The sequence below is a fragment of the Paroedura picta genome, chromosome 8 (genome assembly GCF_049243985.1).
Source record: "Paroedura picta isolate Pp20150507F chromosome 8, Ppicta_v3.0, whole genome shotgun sequence".
Taxonomy (NCBI): Eukaryota; Metazoa; Chordata; class Lepidosauria; order Squamata; family Gekkonidae; genus Paroedura; species Paroedura picta.
In genome coordinates, this window is record NC_135376.1 from 50,545,126 (window position 1) to 50,558,534 (window position 13,409).

General features: G+C 41.0%; 1 protein-coding gene across 7 annotated transcripts in view; it reads left to right on the top strand.

The window, feature by feature from the left end:
- Window positions 1-13,409, top strand: part of RBM20 (RNA binding motif protein 20) — a 133,801-nt gene that overhangs the window by 61,230 nt on the left and 59,162 nt on the right. The window contains exon 1 of one of the 7 annotated variants that reach the window (XM_077349695.1): window positions 11,767-11,975. The exons of the other annotated variants lie outside the window; for them this stretch is intronic. The gene's annotated coding sequence lies outside the window, so the exon portion shown is untranslated. Of the gene's footprint in view, window positions 1-11,766; window positions 11,976-13,409 lie in introns of those variants that run through there. 7 annotated transcript variants of the gene reach the window in all.

Genomic DNA, 13,409 nt, shown 5'->3' on the forward strand with positions numbered 1-13,409 from the left:
AAAAGTGATGGACTCTAATTTGGAGAACTGGCTTTGATTCTCCATTCATCCACGTACGGCCACTGGGTGATCCTGGGATGAGCAGTTCTCTTAGAGCTCTCTTATCCCCACCTATCACACAGGGTAGGAGACTGGCTGACTGGTTGAGAGATCAGGGCACAGTCTGAGCTCAATGAGTTCCACAGGGCCTGCAAAATGGAGCTCTTCCACCATGCTTCCACCAGGCTAGTCTGAAAAGAAGAAGAGAAGAAGAGTTGGTTCTTATGTCGCTTTTCTCTACCTGAAGAAGACTCAAAGCGGCTTAAAATAGCCTTGCCTTTCCTTCCCGCACAACAGACACCCTGTGAGGTGGGTGACGCTGGGAGAGCCCTGATATCACTGCTCATTCAGAACAGCTTTATCAGCGCCGTGGTGAGCCCAAAGCCACCCAGCTGGCTGCATGTAGGAGAGTGCAGAACCGAACCCAGCTCGCTAGAATAGAATCCGCACTCCTAACCACTACACCAAACTGGCTCTTGAGTATCACCAAAAGCACCTCCCGATCCACTATCTAGTTCAGACCATCCCCCTTTCCTTAAAGGAACTATGCAATTGGCTCCCCATATCAGATACAGCTTTCCTACATGGAATCATTCCAGGGTAGTACAGTCTCTGATAAAAACACCTTTTAAACCAGTGTGGTTTAGTGGTTAAGAGTGGTGGCTTTTATTCTAGCAAGCCAGGTTTGATTCCTTACTCCTCCACATGCAGCCAGCTGGATGTCCTTGGGCTCATCACAGCCCTGAGAGTGCTGTTCTGACAGAGCAGAAATATCAGGGCTCTCTTAGCCTCACCTACCTCACAGGATGTCTGTTGTGGGGAGAGGACGGGAAGATGATTGTGAGCCACTTTGATACTCCTTTGGGCAGTGAAAAGCAGAGCATAAAAACCTTCTTCTTCCTGTCAGGACTAAAGTTCCTTTCTTGGAAAGTAGTTTTCCTAGTAGCAATTGCTTTGATTAGAAGAATTTCCCAGTTAAGTGTCTTAGGGATTCATTTGTACTGAGAATGGATCTCTCCTTTGTGCTGACAGTAAATTCTGTTTACCATGTCAATCTGCAGTTGGTCCCACCTTCCTTGTGCCCCAAACCATTTAATCCCAAGAAGACAGTACAGCACAAGTTTAACATGCACAGGTCTCTATGTATCTATCTAAAGAGATCAGCTCAGATTAGACTCACCTGTGACTTGCCCATGTCTCATAGCTTGCAGGCCTTAGGTAAAATGGTTGCTAAATCTACCATTAATCTATCTATAAGGCATATGAAGTGCTATGTCAGAGTTCTACAAGGGACATTACAGCATACTCCACCAAATCCACAGCAACATCAGTGGCATTTTCCACTATGGTCCCAGTAGAAGAAATCTACAGAGCCACAACCTGGTTCCCCTTTTCTAGCTTTGTGAGACATTATAGTATAGATCAATATAGAGATTCTGTGGACGCATCATTTTGCAAAAAGGTTATGCAACAAATGGTGGAATAATAAAAACAAAACATGAAGTCAGTTTGGGCATGAGCCAGCTCGGATGACTTCCCCCACTGAAGAGTAAAGCATTGTGGCCTAGTGGAAGGTTTCTTCTCTTCGTGGAGTGAAGTCATCCATTCCCCACCAGCTACACACTGTTAAGATGATGTACAGTTGGGCATAGCACTGTTAAGGAGCTGGATTATATTAGGACTGGAAGTTGAACCTCAATCTGATTCAGTCACAGTCTTGCAGAAAGTGGCAAAGCCCTGCCTGGAGCTAGAGGAGGTGTGACCTAGCTAGCTTGGATGACTTTGCCCCACTGAGGTAAAGAAACCGTTAGCTCAGTTCCAATGTTTTGTTCCACATGTATAACCACTAAAACAAATTAACATTCTGTTGCCATGCATGTAAAGGATGTGTGCATGTGGGGGAGGGGGGGGAGCGTCCTTTTACAATTGTTAGATCATCTTAGACAACTCCTCACTTGATGTTCATAATATTAACAAAGGTGTGCTACCATTCTACTGTTAAGTGTGTCCTGTTGTCGGGCAGATCAGAGATGAGTAAAACTTGAGATCGACTTGAAAATAAATGGGGATAGGAAGATGGAAAAATTAAATGGAGGGAGAGAAAGATGTGGAAGAGAGAGAAATTAAGGAAAAGAGAGCGAAAGGTTGCTTTTTCTTGCTGCAACACCCTAACTACCACTTTACACTATCTAGGCCAGCTGGGTTCAAGGACAGGAAGAGAAAAGCTAAACTTTCAGAGAAAATGATCTGCAGAGTGGCAACTACTTTAGCAGGCATCAGTGTATTTTCTTGTCTTGCTCCAGTGCTGGCTTGGTTGATGGACTTAGCATGATCTGTTAGGCAAATTTGCATTAGTCAAGAGCCTCTTGTGGCGCAGAGTGGTAAGGCAGCGATATGCTGTCTGAATCTGTCTGCCCATGAGGTTGGGAGTTCAATCCCAGCAGCCGGCTCAAGGTTGACTCAGCCTTCCATCCTTCCGAGGTCGGTAAAATGAGTACCCAGCTTGCTGGGGGGTAAACGGTGATGACTGGGGAAGGCACTGGCAAACCACCCCGTATTGAGTCTGCCAAGAAAACGCTGGAGGGCGTCACCCCAAGGGTCAGACATGACTCGGTGCTTGCACAGGGGATACCTTTACCTTTACCTTTACCTGAAAGCCAAGTCTAGTCGATAGTAGAGTGCCTTTTACTGTGCCCCTAGTGTCTCTAAGCTTGAACTGCATCAAAATAAATAGAAATAAGTTTGACTGGATGCAGCATGGGTCTGGTTTCAAAGGCTGTCCAGCTGATCTGCTCCCCTCGATTTTTTCTCCCCCCAGAGGCCCCCCCCCCCGATCCTACGTGAACAGGGCTTAAGACAAAGATTTTAGTTGGCAGGCAGGATAAAGTGAAGGCAGTTCTTCAAGTGTCCTGGTCCAAAGGGTGTTATGTGTCAATTGAAGGTGTCATTTCACATATTCTCTTGATATTCTCATTATCTGGAACCAGAATAGATATAAATATATCACTGGAACATCTCATGTTGCCATATAAGTAACAGAACAGAGCTGTCACTCTAAGACTTCTGGATGTATATGTTTTAGAAAGCTATAAAATCTATCTTAAAACTGTACTGCATGGATGAAGTTTAACACAGACAGTTCACATATGAGGCTACCTTATACAGATGCAGACGATTGGTCAGTCTAGCTCAGTACTGTCTCCTGTGACTTATGCCAGTTTTTGGACAAGGAGTTCTTTCTCAGTACTTGATATGTTGAGATTCTTTAACAGGAGATGCCTTTGCCGCTTAAAAGGACATAGTTACAGTTTAATAATTCTTTTCAACAGTTTGATTTTCAAACTTTATTGAATATGAATGAAGTTGCCCTGTATGTTTATTCTTTGGCAACCCTTCATGAAGACTTGAATATCTGGTATTCTTTCTATTTTGCATGAGGTTTTAGATAAAATGCTTCTAAAATCATCTCTTCATATCAGGGGTAGTCAAACTGCAGCCCTCCAGATGTCCATGGACTACAATTCCCAGGAGCCCCTGCCAGCATTTGCTGGCAGGGGCTCCTGGGAATTGTAGTCCATGGACATCTGGAGGGCCGCAGTTTGACTACCCCTGCTTCATATAATTAATTTTTTTCTTTTGTTAAACATCAGCTTTCCCAGTACATAATATGGTGTTGACTAGAAAACCCCTGCCCTGCCACCTTCAGTTGTTATTTAATATTAAGCCCACTTGAGGGCAATATAGTGAAACTTTCAGGACATAACTGAAGCCATATAAACACATGCTAGTGGCAATGATAATTAAAATTAAGGTTTCAATTATATTTAAAAATTATATAACTTGTGTAAAATTAATATTTACTAATCTACAGTTGAAATTTGGTAATTTTTGTAGCCACACATATTTTAGCAAAGACACACGCACACACACACACACACACATAATTTTCTGTATGTGTGACGGTTCAGAAGTTTCAGCTAGCATAAGTATTTTAAAAGATCAGGTTCAGAGTAGGATCATATGTCACTTAAAAATCAAGACATTTGAGTAAATTAAAATCGTTTGTATTAAATCTTGTTCTTTTAATTGGTTTCTTCAAGGAACACATTTCGGGCTATAATTCTTCTGCATGCTGCAACTGAGCTGAAATTCTTTGAGACTGCAGGCTTCTTCCAAACGACTCTCCCTTCCATATTTGTGCAGATAGAAGAAAGTTTTCCAGGTCTACAGGCTATTAAAATTATTACTTGCAGAGTAAAATTATTACTTGCAGGTGGGTGCAAATTATTATGTACCGTATTTGTCGGTGTATAAGACGACTGGGCGTATAAGACGACCCTCCAACATTTCCACTCAAAATATAGAGTTTGTTACATTACATTACAGTACTATGGGCCACTATGGGCAGCTCTGTCTATCCCAACTGAAGTGCACCCGGCGTATAAGACGACCCCCCCACTTGGAGGCATATTTTTCAGGGGGGAAAAGTAGTCTTATACGCCAGCAAATACTGTAAGTTAGTTTTCCTCTCCATTCCTTGAAACCTCAAGGGTTGGATAGAAGGGAGGGTGGGGTATGATGTTTATGAAAGTGAAGGTGAGTGAACTAACCATTACGGTTCTCCTCACATATACATCATACTACCTCACACATGTGCCATACCTTTTTACATGCTATTTCTTGTGGTATTTTTCTTCCATCTTTGATGACATCTTTATAGGATATCAGCCATGAGCCTATCTAGGAGAAAATACTCTTCAGGTGCTGAAGTAAAATTAGTTTTGGGAAGCATTAACTTCCCTGACCGATGCACTCTAGTTTGTTGAGATTGGGCCCTCACCAGGACAGACAAGAGTTCTAGCCAGTTGGGTGAGGGCCTTTCCTAGCCCATATGCCATCCCCCCAAATGGAAAAAGGCAACTGGAGCCTATGATTGGGTCAGATTATGGTCAATCATTTCAACTAAATATTCCTATTTTAGAATTTTGCTACCCATCTGTTGATAAGAATTTGGTTTAAGGAGAACATCAGTCCAAAATTTGCTCTGTTACATTGGTTCAGCTATATTAACTACCAGTTTGCTTCTGAGCCTAATTCTAGTTGAAGAGTTGCTTTTTGTACCCTGCTTTTAACTACCCTGAGGAATCTCAAAGCAGTTTACAATTACCTTCCCACAATAGACACCCTGTGAGGTAGGTGGGTCTAAGAGAGCTCTGACAGAACGGGTCTGTGAGAACAATTCTAGCAGGACTATGACTAGGCCAAGGTCACCCAGCTGGTTGCATGTAGAGGAGTGGGGAATCCCATCCCTAATATACGTAATTTGGCAGGTTGTAATGAAATGAAATTGTAGAGGAATGCAATTCATTCATTCATATACAGCCCTCCCCTGAGGCTCAGGACGGTTTACATAGAACTTAGCAAACAGGGAACAGTACAGATAACTTAATAGGTATAAACAGTAACAATACAGTGATGACAATAGAACACTGTGCTGGAACAGTAGAACAATGGAGAATAGTAATTTAACTACAACGTACTGACAGCCCTGTGGGTTTGACAAATCAGCAGCGGTTTTAATGGGAAGAATGCTCAGGGGCCAATGGACAGTGATTTGTTCAGGTCAACCACAACCAAATGCCTGGCAAAGGAGCTCCCTTTTGCAGGTTCTGCAGAATTGTTCAGAAGGCCCTCTACCCTTCTGTTGGTTCCCAAAATGTGCAAAACAGAATGGTTCAGGAGGACATAGTTTTGCATTAAAGCTTGGGGAGTGACCTCCTTCAGGGATAATGTGGGTTTTATTCACGTTCTAGTTCTTCTGTTCTGATCTTGCTGCATTGTGCTGTTTACTGGGAATCTTTGCTGTTAGACTCTAGTGATGCACTGTTTGTAATTTGCTTTTAAACTTATTTAATACCTTTTCTTTACTAGCTGATCTTTACTATTAAATCCAAATATTATTATCATTCATATGTTATCGTATTTTGCAGTCATCTTATTGATTGACTGAATAGTTATGTTTTACTATTATTATTATTATTATTATTATTATTATTATTATTTAATTTTTAGACCGCCTTTCTCCCAATAGGTCTCAGGGCGGTTTACAACATAAATAGTTAAAACACAATAAAATCCCCATAAAAACCCCAATTAAAAGTTACATATAACATATCACATAACATATAGCGGCGGTGGTCACAATTCTGATCTTAGTTCAGCCTGGTGGAGAGAATAATGTTCAGAAGAGGGTGGCACCAATACAATACATCTAACCATGATCTCGGTGTTAGAGATCTCAATATTGGAGGGGATCCTCTGATGGATTAGTGGGAGAGCTGCCCTGGCCTCAACCATATGCCTGGCGGAAGAGCTCCGTCTTACAGGCCCTGCGGAAAGCTGGTAGATCCTGCAGGGCCCTTAGCTCTTGCCATCCAACTTGCGGCATAGACTATAAATGGAAATATAGCTAGATAAAAATGATGTCTCCATGAGAATACCATACAAGAAGATCCCAACAAGAGAATCACTGACTTGCTGAGTTGCGCCAAGCATCTCATCAAATGCATGTATTTCTTTTTGACGTACCAGGAAGCCCACTGATACCATGATCATGAAGTCCTGAATAACACATAACAGGGTAGGCACTTACATGAAGAAATCATTTAGAAAAATCTATCAGTAATCTTGTTTTTGAAGTACAAAAGAATTTAACACCTACTTCTGTCCCTGTTTCTTATATACTCCCATTTTCTTCTTTTGTGGTGACTTCCTGGGAGGGAAACAGGCTGTTGGGGTTAAATTGCATGCATTTCCATGTAGCATTTTTCAGACCCATATAGAAACCCTGTTTTCCCAATATTTGTAACAAACAATTTATTATAAATGTTGGAGTATCTCTAGACCATGGAAAGCATGATACATTCTTTTCTTTGGTAATCTGTTGTTGGTTGTTCAACTGCTGTGAAAGTTGTTAGCTTTGGATTGTGAAAGAGTGGAGCCTGGGAGAGGAGAGTCTTAGTGGGGATATAATTCCATAAAACCTACTGTCTAAAGTGGGGGTCGTCAACCCCTGGTCTGCAGCCCGGTACCGGGCCGCAAAGGCCTCGGTAATGGGCTGGCGGCAGCCACACCTGCCTCTTCCCCCCCCCTCCGCAGTGAGAAGCTTACCAGGCCACAAGAGAAGCGGCTGCCAAAGTGGCTGAACCAAAGTGGCCGCTTCGCTCGCAGCCCAGCGAGCTTCTTGCTGCGAGAGGGGGGTGAAGAGGCAGGCACAGCCGCCGGCACGCCGGCGGACACAGATGCGCATGCACGGAGCTGCCGCACATGCACATTAGCCCCCCCTGGTGGTGAAAACGCGCATGCGTGGCAGCTCGCCCGCGCATTCGCATTTTCACCTCCAGGGGGCGCTAACGTGCATGAGCAGGGCCCGGGCCGCTGGCTCTTCCCCATCCCCAGAGGCGGTCCTCAACCATAAAAAGGTCCCCAACCTTTTTATCACCAGGGACCACTCAATGCTTGACAATTTTACTGAGGCCCACTGCCTTAACGCTCTCTGACTCTGGTCGTTATGGTAATATTTAAACATCCCTTCAAAATAAGATACAGACACGCCACAACAATGAACATAAGGAACATTTTATTTTCATGGAAATTTTAACTCATGACAATGACAAATCAATGGGAACCCTGAGCTTGTTTCTCTGCAACAAGATAGTCCCAATTGCACCCGCCGGATGGTGGATGAAGTAAAGGGCCGGGGGGGGGAGAAGGTGTCCTTCGCGGCCCACCTCCAGTTAGTCGACAGACCACATGTGGTCCGCGGCCCACAGGTTGGGGATTGCTAGTCTAAAGCATCAATTTTCTCTTGGGGACAAGATTTCTGTTGTCTGGAGATCAGTTATAATTCCAGGAGATCTTCAGGACCCGCCTGGAAGATGGCAACCCTGTGCAGCGACCAGATGCTTAACAACAGCAGGATTGCCAAACTGTGTAGAATTTGGAATGATATAATGGAAAAAGCATCTCCAAGTTGATTTAGAATTTAGGGAAATTTTAATCTTTATCAGAACTCAAGGATTGCTTAATGTTTCCAGCATGCCTATCCCTATTTGGCTGGAATGTTAAAAGAAATTTGTACCATATCTGCCCATATGAAAACAGAATGTGAGTTACCTAGTAAAAACATCTGCCAGTCTTTTCAGGCATTTTGGAAAAGGAACTTAATGATTCTTGCATACAGTGGCAAAAGCTTCTCTGCAATTCTGCCTTATATTATTACATTATTATTCTTATAAAGCAACAACCAGGGCTGCTTCCATACTGTGGTAGCGGCCGTGAGTAGTATGGAAGCAGATGGGAATGGTGTCCACACCCACCTTCCTTGCAGCTGTTATTGCTCCTCATGTCAGTGCACAAGCACTAATGCAAGGATTGTGCCAGGTTTCCCCACAGCCTGGCAACTTCTTTCCCCTTCCCCTGCACTTTCCTAATTCAACGGTGGTGTAATGCTACACCGTGTCTCAGCAGAGAATGTATAAAAACCCTTTAAAGGCCAGAGGAGAGAGTAAATGTGGAGCTTATCTTTTCCTCTTCCCATATTGGGCATATCTGTGGAGGAGCTTCAGTATGGATGCTATATCCATAACCACACCACCTTTCTTAGACTCATTATCCAAATTAGCTCTTGATCAAGCTGCATCATTAGTTAAGCAGTGGATATGGGACAATCAACATCAACTGGACCTGAGTAAAGCTCCAACTTTTTTGGCCCCAGTTAAAAAAATATATGTTCTGGCCCCTGACACTTATCTGTCTCAGCTGGTAATAAGTAAACAAAGAAGGGCATTTACCCTTGCAAGATGCTTTGTCTTGCCTTCAGCTCTTGTTGAGGGTCACTATAAGAACATTCCCCTTACACTGAGACAATGTTTTTGTGGGAGTGGTGAAATTGATACAAGAGAACCAGTTTGGTGTAGTGGTTAGGAGTGCAAATTTCTAATCTGGCATGCTGGGTTCGATTCTGCACTCCCCCACATGCAGCAAGCTGGGTGACCTTGGGCTCCCCACGGCACTGATAAAACTGTTCAGACCGAGCAGTGATATCAAGGCTCTCTCAGCCAACCCACCTCACAGGGTGCCTGTTGTGAGGAGAGGAAAGGGAAGGCGAGTGTAAACTGCTTTGAGCCTTCTTCGGGTAGAGTAAAGCGGCATATAAGAACCAAGTCTTCTTCTCTTCTTCTATATTGTTCCACTGCCCTGCTTATAGAGACATTCATAGCAACTTGATTGAACCACTCCTTAAAAAGTTGCCAGAACATCATGATGTAGATCGAGCAGAAAGGCTGTTAAGTGATGAGTACCCACAGGTGACAACTCAGCTGGCTAAGTATTGTGCCACCGCTGTAAAAATCCAATGCTCTAAAATAGAATAATTTTAAGTTCTATTTTATGATCTGTTTTAAATTGCATTATATTAAATGACCATATTCTCTTGGTCTCTTATGTAATGACTTCATATAACTTGGTCTGAACGATTGTAATAAAGTTTGATTGAGTGATTACACCACCTTTCTTCTTTTGGCAGACAGATTTAAGGCAAATCTCTTTTGATCAGACTCCCATCAGTCATGCTCAGAATGCACACAATGTTGTGTGGAAGCTCCCTTTAAGTGCATGGATCTTGTCCATTCTGGAAATATTCCATGTTTAGAAGGAGCCCGTATCTGTTAAAGCTTCATTCAGTCAAATGTGTGGCCTTTTAAAAATATGGGCCCATATTCTCAAATTCACATTTTCTTCCTTCAGAAGTCTTAAATGTCAGTTAATTATTAACAAACAAGATATTCTTTAGCCAAAATTGTTTAACAATTGTGTTGTTAAGAGTGTTTGAGAAAGTAAGAACTTGGTAGTAATGAGCATTTACAGTGGCATTGTTGCATTCCGCAACAGTGAAGTAATTACCAAGACCAAATAAAATAATCACATTGCCCATCTTCTTAGTAAAGAAGGTCTAATTAAGCATTCTAATTCATCAGTGGCCCATATGTCATTTGCTTGAGTTTAAATTCTAGAATATGAAAGGAAGCCCAAAGGGAGGGTGGTATATATAAATATAAATACAATCAATACATTTCAGTATTTTCAGAGATACTAGAATCATAATCTGGAACTGGAAATTTGAATATGTTGAAGATAAAGACTATGTACATTTTCAAAAACAAGCTAGTAAAATTAAGAGACATGATGTGGTTATCCATGACATAGTTGTGTTACTAGATCTTGGAGAGCAGGGGTATATAGGACACCAGATCTAGTGTGGTATAGTGGTTAGTCTAGAATCTAGGAGGCCCAGGTTTATATACCTACATCTTTCAAGCATAGAAAGTTAATTTTCTGAGGCTTTTTGGTCAGAGCTCATCAGCACTGCTAGAAAAAATGAACTACAAGTGGTTAACAATGTTTATGCACTGTCTCTTCAATGCTAGGGATTAAACCAGAATTAGATTGAGGTGGGATTTATATCCTTGATTAAGTCTGTCTCTTATTAAAATGTTTCATTCTTGATTTTATGTAACTAAACCAAGTACGATATATTCTGTGTTTAAAAACATAAATTCTATACCATGGCAGCCAGAATTCTGTGGCAGAAGACCAGCAAAGTCTGTTTTGAGCCCGTATCAAGTGGCATGGCAATTGTAAAAGGAATGGGGAATTACAATATTCCAGCTTCCAAAAATCCTGGTTCAAGACATTGCACAAGTGCTCTAGAGATCTGCAGACTCTTATGTATATTTTGAGACTTTGCACTGCCTATCCATCTGACTCTTCACATAGAAGTTTCCAAAAATGCCCGTAAGGATCAACATAGCTCATTCTCACACATACCCTTGATACTTCCATTGCAGCATTTGTCTATTCAGGAAATTTTGAAGAGGCAGAAACACTCAATGGGGAAAGAATTCTTATCCCTAAAAAAAGAAGAGAATGGTAGGTATATTCCACATGTAATTTGAAGTTTTGCCTTTACAGTTTGATTCATTTTCATTCGGTTCATTGCCACCCAAGGTTTTATTTCACTGTAGTATTTTTCACACTACAGATGGTCTTAATGATTTTTCTCTTATACCCGTGCAATTTAAGAAGTGTTCATGAATCCCCTTGAGCTAGGGTTTGTGCAGACACCCTATTACACAAACAGCTGGGCATGCATGTAGACAGATGGTTGACCATCTATATGGATCAAGTGTGGGTGTTGTGATTAGAGCACAATTCCCATCTGAAAACAGTGAAATGGCTCCTGGTCCTGATGTTACATATCAAGTATAGAGGGGCTGTACCATCACAAATGCATCACTTCACTGGATTAACTTTCAGAATGAGGCAGGAACACTTGAACGGCTACATTTTGGTCATTTAATTATGGATCTGAGGGGAATGGAAAGATGCATTGTATTGAAATGTTGCTTATGGCAATTAGTACTTCCCAGAAACAGAGAACAAAATGTATCTTGTGGTTTGAGTCTGATTTTAATTTCAAACTTAAGAAGACATTCAAATAGAACAAGGCTTGCCAAGGTTTATTGAAATGCTGATCTTTGGGGCAATTCCTCCGCAAGGTGCTGAGTGAAATAAAAATGTTGATGACCAGCTGAATTTCAGTGTATAATATGGAACAAATCTATTACTAAGCTATTAAAAGTTTTGCTTGCCTCAAGCTTAACATACTACTGAACAATCTGCAGGCTAGGTAGTATGAATCATGTTGACTTGTGTTGCTTTCCTCTGTCATCAGTCCATTTTGACTGGTAGGAGACAAACATTTAGTCTCTGTGTTAAGAACTATGTGCAAGATTGACCTATGCTGTTGACTGATTGAGTCGCTGGAAGACTGAAGGGAACCTCTGAATTCAGACGCTAGTCATACGCAGAGTTTGGTGAGGATCGGTTTTGACTTTAAATCTAGACGATGATGGTTAGGCTTGTTGTAGCATAAGTTTGTCATGCTTCTAGAGTGCTTTGTGCAGATTTTCAATAGCGGTAGAATGTAGGCTAGTACTTTTTAGGATAGCTGATGGAATATGCCCAGAGTTTACAGGTGAAGATGTTTTAAATAGGTTTCTTGTGGCACTTTCAACAGCACTTGGTGTTTAGTCTGTTTTCCACTGACAAAGCTACATGTGATCATAAAAACGCCCAAGACCTTCTATTATGTACTTCCCATTTTAGTTACATTCCTGGCCTATTCTTGTATAGATATAACTTCTTCTTGAGACAAATGCCCTAAATCAGGTGGTTTGTTTCTTCTTTAAAAAAGAGAATGTGATAAGTCATGACTATCAACTACACATCAACCTCAATGTAAATCCGTTAACATTAGAAATGTTACCGAAATTTGTGTAGTTATTTGTAACAAATTGGATTTGCTTCTATTTTTTAAATATCCATTATTAAAATCTATAAAGTACAAAACACTGTAAAATGAAAAATGGTATTTATAGAGCAGAACATTTGTATATTGACAGAAACTTGCTTAATAAGGTAAGAAGGACGTTTTCCTAGAAGCATTAATGGAAAAGTCAGATGACTTGTACAAAATTAGCTGTTAAAGAGGCTGTCTGATTGGTGCAGCAGTATACATTGCCTTACAAAGAAGGAACCCTATTTGATTCATATAAGTAATTCAGAGTGAAGATCGCTATAAGTATGGTATGCTTTTAATGGCAAACAAAGAATGCTAGTTCTAAATATTTGAATTGGACTGATATATAAAGTACAGGTGAAGTTTATCTCTGGAAATTGATTTTAATGCCAACAAAATCTTAGTAGCTGGAAATTTTGATGAGTTCATTTTTCAAAGCATGTATATTTAAACACATTTCCCCCCTTATTTGTTAAGCTTAGCATTATAGTCTAAATTTTATGCTAAAGTTTATTCACGTCCATCAGTATTTTCTTTATCAGTGTCAAAAATATTTGTGTTTATTCCCTACATATGCTGCCTCTTAAGGGCAGCACATAATTCAATGTTTTCTAGACACAGTCAGTTATTGAATATGGCGTTGGAGAATATCCTAGTAATATGAATATGTTGGTAATATAAGCATGTGTATGAGTGGTCTTACAGTAGAACTGCATAAGGTTTGATGTCACTCTTTATGAAGACTATTTAGTCAACTTAGACCAATATAAATCATCCCAAGCTTGCTTTTAAAGTTTATACTTTCTTTTTTCCCCTGTATCATTAATCCTTTTTGTTATATAAAATCTGCCCATTAAACTGGAATCCCCTTATCTTCGGGATTCCTTGGATTATGTCTGTGCTGTGGCGCTAATATGTTGTGAAGAGGCTGAAGAGGCTGAGAACATAT